Source organism: Diaphorina citri, unplaced genomic scaffold (genome assembly GCF_000475195.1).
Source record: "Diaphorina citri unplaced genomic scaffold, Diaci psyllid genome assembly version 1.1 scaffold715, whole genome shotgun sequence".
Lineage (NCBI taxonomy): Eukaryota > Metazoa > Arthropoda > Insecta > Hemiptera > Psyllidae > Diaphorina > Diaphorina citri.
Window position 1 is genome coordinate 53157 of NW_007378148.1, and position 9734 is coordinate 62890.

Here is a 9734-nt window from a genome sequence, read left to right on the forward strand (position 1 = left end):
CCCCCGTTTGAGAACCTCTGTTCTAAACGATTTCTATTACCTTGCCCGTAATAGTCGCAGAGGGTGCAGGTACGTTTTAAATAGATGACCTTTAATAGATAAGAAAACTCCGAGGGAAGCTATGGGGAACAAAGAAATTCAATAGAGACAGAAATAGCGCCATAAACAGAGAAAGGAAGGAGGAACAGAGAAAGTAGGGGTATAGAAAAATGGCGAGAAGAAGGAGGGAGAAACAGAACAGGTGAGAAGGAGAGGAGAAGAAGATAGGTAGGGAGGGAGAGAAACAGAAAGTGAGGGTGGGAGATAGAAAAGAGGTGAGAAAAAGAGAAAAAAGAAAGATAAAAGGTGAGGTAAGGAGGAATGATATAGAGTATTATAGAGGACGGGAGAGAAAGAGAGGGGTGTGAAATAGAGGAAAGAGAAAGGTAAGGTACAAGAGAGAGGAAAAAAAATACAAATACAGTGTGAGAAAGCTACAATGGTTGAGTGCGAAGAGGACGGTAGAGAGAGAGAGGGGTGTGAAATAGAGGAAAGAGAAAGGTAAGGTACGAGAGAGAGGAAAAAAATACAAATACAGTGTGAGAAAGCTACAATGGTTGAGTGCGAAGAGGACGGTAGAGAGAGAGAGGGGTGTGAAATAGAGGAAAGAGAAAGGTAAGGTACGAGAGAGAGGAAAAAAAATACAAATACAGTGTGAGAAAGCTACAATGGTTGAGTGCGAAGGGCATCCACTCGTAAATTTTTTGTAGCCAAAATCAAATAACCCAAAAGCGATCACCCTAGTTACGGCTGATTGAGAGGGTGATGAGATGTTGCTTAGCTCCGGTGATGCAACCATTTACCTGAATGAAGTCAGAAAGTAAGGGTAAAAGAAAAAGAGCTGCTGTCTTTATTCAGTACTTACCTACTCAGCTAATTGAAATCCTTGAGAGAGAGAAAGAGAAGTGAGGGAGAAAGAGAGAAGTAGGAGGAAGAGAGAGAGAGAGAATTGTCCTTAAACACATGAATATTTAAATAAAATGGAATATGGATAGAAGTTGTTTTAGGAGAAACTTAAAAGGTAAAAACCACCCCCACCCATATACTTTTCAAATAAATAAAAGTACGAGTAAATAAATAATTTCTCCAACTCTAATTGGGTTAGTTTTCAATTAAATCCCTTCATTTCCTTGTTCTCTTTTTCATCAATATTTAAATTCGAATTAAAAACTCCCAAAGTACTCATTTTCACTTCATAGAGGAGTTTCGGTATTTTATTTTGATTTCTAAATTTTTATTGGTGATTACTCGTCATTGCATATTGATTTTATGTTTTTTATATTGACTAGGTTATTTATTTAGGTATTTATTCCTCGTATTTATTTACTCATAAATATTGTCAACTGGTATTTATTATTTATTTAAAATTTAAAGTTTTATTTTACTAATTAACCATTGTTAATTTGACCTATATATTATTAATTTTGTGTGCATTAATTTGATTTTGGCTTGTTTAATTTTCTCCTTTCTTCTTCTTTTTCATCTTGTTCCCCCCTAATCTTACTCCACCTTTTTTCCTCCTCCTTTCATTCCACCTGCTTCTCCTTTTCATACTCCTTCCTCAATATCCTCTTGCTCCATTTCCTCCCCTTCCATATCCTTTTCCTCTTCCCCCCCCCTCCTCCCTTCCTATCTTCTCCTCTTCTTCCACCTATTCTTCCTCCTCCTCCTTCTCTTCTTCTCCCTCCATCCCTTCTTTATCTTCTTCTTCTTCTTCTTCTTCTTCTTCTTCTTCTTCTTCCTCCTCCTATTCTCACTTTTACTGTTCCTCTTCCTTCTACCCTTGTCCTCTTCCTCTACCTTCTCCTCTTCTCGTCCTCCTCTTTATTCCTTCTCCTCTATTTTTCTGCCTATTACTCCTTTTCCTTCCCCTTCTCGTCCTCCTCCTCTTCATCCCTCCTTCTATTACTCTTCCTATTCTTCTACCTTCTCCTCTTCTCGTCCTCCTCTTTATTCCTTCTCCTCTATTTTTCTGCCTATTACTCCTTTTCCTTCCCCTTCTCGTCCTCTTCCTCTTCATCCCTCCTTCTATTACTCTTCCTATTCCTCCCCTTCTTTTCCTCCCTCCCCTCTATATTCTTCTCTTCTTTCACCTATTCCTGATCCTCCTCCTCCTCTTCTTCCTATCCCTTCTCCTCCTCCTCCCATATCACAGAGAATATGTCGTGGACGAAGCCAGTTTCGAACATCAGTTCAAATGCAAGCTCCTCCTGGAGGCCGACTCCTGATCCTCCTCCTCCTCTTCTTCCTATCCCTTCTCCTCCTCCTCCTAAATCACAGAGAATATGTCGTGGACGAAGCCAGTTTCGAGCATCAGTTCAAATGCAAGCTCCTCCTGGAGGCCGATAGTGTGAGAAAGCTACAATGGTTGAGTGCGAAGAGGACGGTAGAGAGAGAGAGGGGTGTGAAATAGAGGAAAGAGAAAGGTAAGGTACAAGAGAGAGGAAAAAAAATACAAATACAGTGTGAGAAAGCTACAATGGTTGAGTGCGAAGAGGACGGTGGTCACGTGATCCTAACGCCTCAGCCCGGCTGACCTTGAACCATAGCGTACTCTTGGCAACAGCGCTGGCCTTGACGTTCGCCGCCATCCGGCAACGTCGCGGACGGCCGATTTGATTTGACGGAGTGACGACGTAACGAGGGCGTGCTGCGAAGGGTTAATTAGGAACGGTCCAGTGGGGTGTTGGATTTTATAAAATAAACCTATATGGTTATGTACCTACATTGTTCATATATATTTCAATATTTTTTCCCCCAATGATATTATAATAGAAAACTTGCTTAAAGCCTTCTATCTAGCATCTTTTCGGATTATTTATTATTTTTGACGATCTTTACGAAAAAAATACATTTGGACAGTTATATTTTTCATGAGAATCATCAATTCATTTCTATCTTTACATTTCAAAGCCACCCGGTATAATGCTCTATGAAAATTACATTTTTTTTTTCTCTACGGAAATGAAACGGGGTTTCTTCCCCTTTTTCTTCATTCTTCTAGGTTAATTTTCTTTGTTGTTTTAATCATGAAGAGCCAACTATAGTATAGGGGAAGCAACTATTGTATATACTTGTAGTAGAGTTAGAGTAGCTATGGCTGGACTAGGTATCCCATCCTGTTCATGAGGAACCGAATGTAGGCTGTCATACAAGTTTGAGAATGGAACATGAGGTACTAAGTGCCACCTCTTGTGTGAAAAAAGTTCATAATCATGCACTAATAAACCGATTTTCATTGAGTTTTAACTTCGATGTTTTCCTTTGTTTTGAACTTGTCTTGCATTTTTAATTTTCTTTTTTTAATGACTTAAGTTTTTCAAAACCAATCACAGTTTCTAAAAGTCAACAAAATTACCTTTCTTTTGATACCTCTTAAGAACCAAACATGTCTTCGGGAAAAATTAGAAAAATCAAAAACTTCAGGAATATTTTTGCCCCGAATTTATTGCTCTCAAGTGTATAAAGAGAGGAAACAGGTCACTCATTCAGATGTTCGTCACACTTGATGTTGCTTAGCTCCGGTGATGCAACCATTTACCTGAATGAAGTCAGAAAGTAAGGGTAAAAGAAAAAGAGCTGCTGTCTTTATTCAATACTTACCTACTCAGCTAATTGAAATCCTTGAGAGAGAGAAAGAGAGAAGTAGGAGGAAGAGAGAGAGGGAGAGAGAGAGAGCATTGTCCTTAAACACATGAATATTTAAATAAAATAGAATATGGATAGAAGTTGTTTTAGGAGAAACTTAAAAGGTAAAAACTACCCCCACCCATATACTTTTCAAATAAATAAAAGTACGAGTAAATAAATAATTTCTCCAACTCTAATTGGGTTAGTTTTCAATTAAATCCCTTCATTTCCTAGTTCTCTTTTTCATCAATATTTTAATTCGAATTAAAAACTCTCAAAGTACTCATTTTCACTTCATAGAGGAATTTGGTATTTTATTTTGATTTCTAAATTTGTATTGGTGATTACTCGTCATTGCATATTGATTTTATGTTTTTTATATTGACTATATACCTATATTGTTTTTTATATTTTTTATATTGACTAGGTTATTTATTTAGGTATTTATTTCTCGTATTTATTTACTCATAAATATTGTCAACTGGTATTAACTGCTTTTTATTATTTATTTAAAGTTTTATTTTACTAATTAACCATTGTTAATTTGACCTAGATATTTTATTAATTTTGTGTGCATTAATTTGATTTTTTTAGGGGCCAAAAAAAAAAAAAAAAAAAAAAAAAAAACATGAAAACATGAAAACATGAAAACCCAGCTAGCCTCTAAATTAATATAATTATTATTCTTATATCGATATTTAGGTATTTACGTTGAATATTTTTTTATTTTATTTTATAAGCCAAGAGTGATTTCATTTTATTCTCTTTACTTTTATGAATTATATTTCTATTTTATATTACGATTTTAAATTTTACTTCGACTTTCAATTTTTAGATTATCATTCCAATGTATTATAGTTTATTGAAGTAATATTATTAGCCCTATATTTATTTACTAGTAAGATAAATCTATGCTAAGATTTTTCCAAGAGAAATTTACAATAAACCATGTTGTCAAGTTGCCATTAAAATTATGCTAAAAAGTGAACTTATTATTTATTTCCTTGAGGAAATTGTGAGGCACACGGGACTAGAGATGTTTAAAATATGAGTGAGTTAATAAACCATGTTGTCAAGTTGCCATTAAAATTATGCTAAAAATTGAACTTATTATTTATTTCCTTGAGGAAATTGTGAGGCACACGGGAGACGGGACTAGAGATGTTTAAAATATGAGTGAGTTATAAAAAGAACTACTTTTTTCAGTGAACTACTCAGTCGATGACTCAGATTCGATCCTAACTTCCTACACCTATAAGGAGATGAAGCTGTGGAAGAATGAGTTACATATTTTAGGATCTGACTCATTAACAGAGTCCACTGAAAAGAGTCAAAAGAGTAGTTTTTCTTTTTTATATTTAACTCAATAATAATAATAAAAATGAAAAAATCTACATAAGACACTCCCAATATTATTTTGTAAACAAAGTAGTTTCTTTTAGAAAAATGTTAGCATAGTTTATAATTTATTTATGTTATTGAGAAAACCATGTCATCGCAATACATATCATTTTGTGTATACAAATTAATTATTATCTACATATAGGTATTATTTATTTTATTAACACTTTTATTTAGTGATAAAACAAGATACATAGATAACCATCATCAAATTTGACCCTCTTGTAGTCAGTATTTTTCACCCTTCTTTCTATCTATCAAGAATGATCGTAAGCGAGTAAAACTTCCAATTTGTTGTGATAATGAATAACATATCGTTAAGAGTGACACTCCAAAAAACCGACTTTTGAAACATTCAAACGGATTTTAGATTTTAATAATAAATAATTGATTAATTTGAATTGAGAAGTAAGAATAGATAGTCAGTAATATCCTGAGAAGAGATAGATAAATAAACCAATAAACCCAGCAATGGAAGACGTTTTCTAATAAACAGCATTTAATTTTTTGTTTATATAATTATTTTTTATCTGAAATAGATACATTATAATCTTATTGTTTAAATATTTTGAATATAAAATACATGTTAAATAATAATGATTACAAAATATACATTAAATTCTTCTTGTATTTCAATGCCCCCCTATAAATCGGGAAAAAGGGTCAATACGTTAACAGGGAACGAATGGTAAATAGAGGGTAAAATAAGGCTAAAAACGCCGACCCCGGATCAAATAGGCAAATTCCAATACGGGCTACGGGGGAAAGAAACTAAATTTTCTTCAGAGCTGAAATGCCTGCTTTAAGTAGAGTATGCAACACGCCCTACAATGCGATAATGTACTACTCTTTGTATCGACATAATATAAAGTTTTATTTGAAGGCGCAAGATGCACATAGGGTGTCTAGTCGTACCTTGGCCCCCGTTGTACCTTGGTCCCCTGGACTTTTCTGGTAACTGGCGCCACCTATCGGGTCCGAAAAATATGTATCTGATGCGTAATTTCAAATCTATGCTAAGATTTTTCCAAGAGAAATTTACAATAAACCATGTTGTCAAGTTGCCATTAAAATTATGCTAAAAATTGAACTTATTATTTATTTCCTTGAGGAAATTGTGAGGCACACGGGACTAGAGATGTTTGAAATATGAGTGAGTTATAAAAAGAACTACTTTTTTTCAGTGAACTACTCAGTCGATGACTCAGATTCGATCCTAACTTCCTACACCTATAAGGAGATGAAGCTGTGGAAGAATGAGTTACATATTTTAGGATCTGACTCATTAACAGAGTCCACTGAAAAGAGTCAAAAGAGTAGTTTTTCTTTTTTATATTTAACTCAATAATAATAATAAAAATGAAAAAATCTACATAAGACACTCCCAATATTATTTTGTAAACAAAGTAGTTTCTTTTAGAAAAATGTTAGCATAGTTTATAATTTATTTATGTTATTGAGAAAACCATGTCATCGCAATACATATCATTTTGTGTATACAAATTAATTATTATCTACATATAGGTATTATTTATTTTATTAACACTTTTATTTAGTGATAAAACAAGATACATAGATAACCATCATCAAATTTGACCCTCTTGTAGTCAGTATTTTTCACCCTTCTTTCTATCTATCAAGAATGATCGTAAGCGAGTAAAACTTCCAATTTGTTGTGATAATGAATAACATATCGTTAAGAGTGACACTCCAAAAAACCGACTTTTGAAACATTCAAACGGATTTTAGATTTTAATAATAAATAATTGATTAATTTGAATTGAGAAGTAAGAATAGATAGTCAGTAATATCCTGAGAAGAGATAGATAAATAAACCAATAAACCCAGCAATGGAAGACGTTTTCTAATAAACAGCATTTAATTTTTTGTTTATATAATTATTTTTTATCTGAAATAGATACATTATAATCTTATTGTTTAAATATTTTGAATATAAAATACATGTTAAATAATAATGATTACAAAATATACATTAAATTCTTCTTGTATTTCAATGCCCCCCTATAAATCGGGAAAAAGGGTCAATACGTTAACAGGGAACGAATGGTAAATAGAGGGTAAAATAAGGCTAAAAACGCCGACCCCGGATCAAATAGGCAAATTCCAATACGGGCTACGGGGGAAAGAAACTAAATTTTCTTCAGAGCTGAAATGCCTGCTTTAAGTAGAGTATGCAACACGCCCTACAATGCGATAATGTACTACTCTTTGTATCGACATAATATAAAGTTTTATTTGAAGGCGCAAGATGCACATAGGGTGTCTAGTCGTACCTTGGCCCCCGTTGTACCTTGGTCCCCTGGACTTTTCTGGTAACTGGCGCCACCTATCGGGTCCGAAAAATATGTATCTGATGCGTAATTTCACAACGAGCTCATAGCAATTTGATTTGTAAACAAATCAGTTGTCGTTGAGAAGTTAATAAAGTCGTGTTTTGGTCTGTGTTTCGAACATTTTTTAAAAAAAATTGTTTTGATTGGAAGGTAAGTTATTATTACTTTATCTAACTGAAACCGCTACCAATCGGTAGCAAATTTTGTAAGGTTTGGTTTTCTTGGTATTGCAATTTGATTGCCCAATTTTTTATAGTAGAATTTCCCAGAAGTCCGGAAAAAGTCACTCCTTTGTACCTTGGCCTCAATGAACCCTTTGCACCTTGGTCCCCAAATTCAACACGTCGTACCTTGGCCCCCTGGTATACTTTCGTACCAGAATTTCCTCATTCAAAACGGTACAACATCCTTAGGGTTCAAGGTACAACGCCCTGGGGGCCAAGGTACGACGGATAAAAAAGGTGTAAAAAAAAAAATGTTGGCCAATTTAGTAGAAATTTTGGGAGGTATTAGTTCTCAATGAGTAGATGAAAAAAGCTATAAGGCACGTAGTCCTATCTCCAACCCTTCAACCCCAAATTTGCCCTCAAAATTTGAAGATTTTTTCCATTTAAAATACATTGCGACCAAGGTACAAAGGGTATGGGTCCAAGGTACATAGGGTAGTTGTACCTTGAACCCCAAAAAGGTGGTGTCGGAAAATTGGGTATATCTCTTAATTAAAAATTAGTAAAACAATCATTGCTAATTATATAGATAGCCAAGAAAATTTCCTTTCTAAACCAATTAAAATTATGCCAATAACATTAATAGAAAAAAATAAAAAAATCAAAAAGTGATTTTGGGGGCCAAGGTACAACCAGGCACCCTAAGGATGATAAATTCGATTCCCATCTCCCCTGTTTTTCTTCTTCTTTTTATTTTGTTCTTTTTCCACAAAAAATAACATAAATGTGTACCCATGTTTCTACGACTTAACCTTACATTATAGAGAGCTTGGTTTTGGCAAGAATCTATCTCATATTTCGTTCTATGGGAAGCTTTAACAGAGAAGGGGGAGAATGTTTTTCGAAAAGCCAAATCCTTTAAGCTCCAAGCTGGATTGAAAGAAAATAAAATACTAAAGCCTCTCATCCAAAACTCTTTAACAAGCTGGGCCGTCCCTCCAAGGGTTAATTCGTTAACAGGGAACGAATGGTAAATAGAGGGTAAAATAAGGCCAAAAACGCCGAGCCTGGATCAAATAGGCAAATTAAATTCCGATACGGGCTACGGGGGAAAGAAACTAAATTTTCTTCAGAGCTGAAATGCCTGCTTTACGTAGAGTATGCAACACGCCCTACAATACAATAATGTACTACTCTTTGTATCGACATATAAAGTTTTATTTGAAGGCGCAAGATGCACATACTCATATATTCCTACATATTACTCGCCTGCCTTTCCGAATTTGAAATTTTCGTAGTCTGGCGTACAGTACTCGAAGGGGGGCCCTTAAATACAGCCTTCATTGACAATACATGAATCAGCTCGTACCAGATTTGATAGAGGGAACTGTTAACTACTGACGTTTTATCGTCCCGAAAGCGAAGTGAGAAGAAGGCCTGCCTTTTTTTACTGTTATTATAGCCATATCCAAGATAAATTGCAGAAACTCCTCTCTCGCTTTAAAAATACATAGTTTTTCCTCCTCAGAAAACACAGAAGTAAAGAAGAAAAAACATCATGGGGACAATGAATGACTCAAGACTCAATGAAAAAAAAAAAAAAAAAAAAAAAAAATTAGTCTACTCTTTTCCCGTGGACGGACGGGGTCAGCGTTTTTCGTCAGCCTTTCAATCAGCCCTTTCAACGTCCCCCAGCCAGAAAAATGTACCTCTACATTATTGGTAAGTTGGTGCTCAGCGATTACCAGAGAATCGGCCCCTCCCCGCTAGATCTTATTATAGGAGCCTAAACCCTCCCCCTTAATCCTTATTATAGGACCCTATTCCTCCACTACTCTTTCCCTAGGCCTCATTATATTAGGATCCCCCCTTTACCTCCCCTTAGGGTGGGGATGAGTGTGTATATTGGGAAAGGAGATCTACTTTGACTTATTACACTTGACAGAGAACAATAGGGAATTGCATTTTGACTTATTAGTTCCTTATAAGTTGACATCGTATTAATAAAACAAACAAAAAATGATCCGCTTAACTCTTCATGTTCGAAGAGCAAAAATGATGTAGACCAGGAAAATTGGACTTTTTCTGTGAAGAAAAAAATCATATAACAAGCCAATTTCTTCGCTAAAAGTTTTGTTATGTG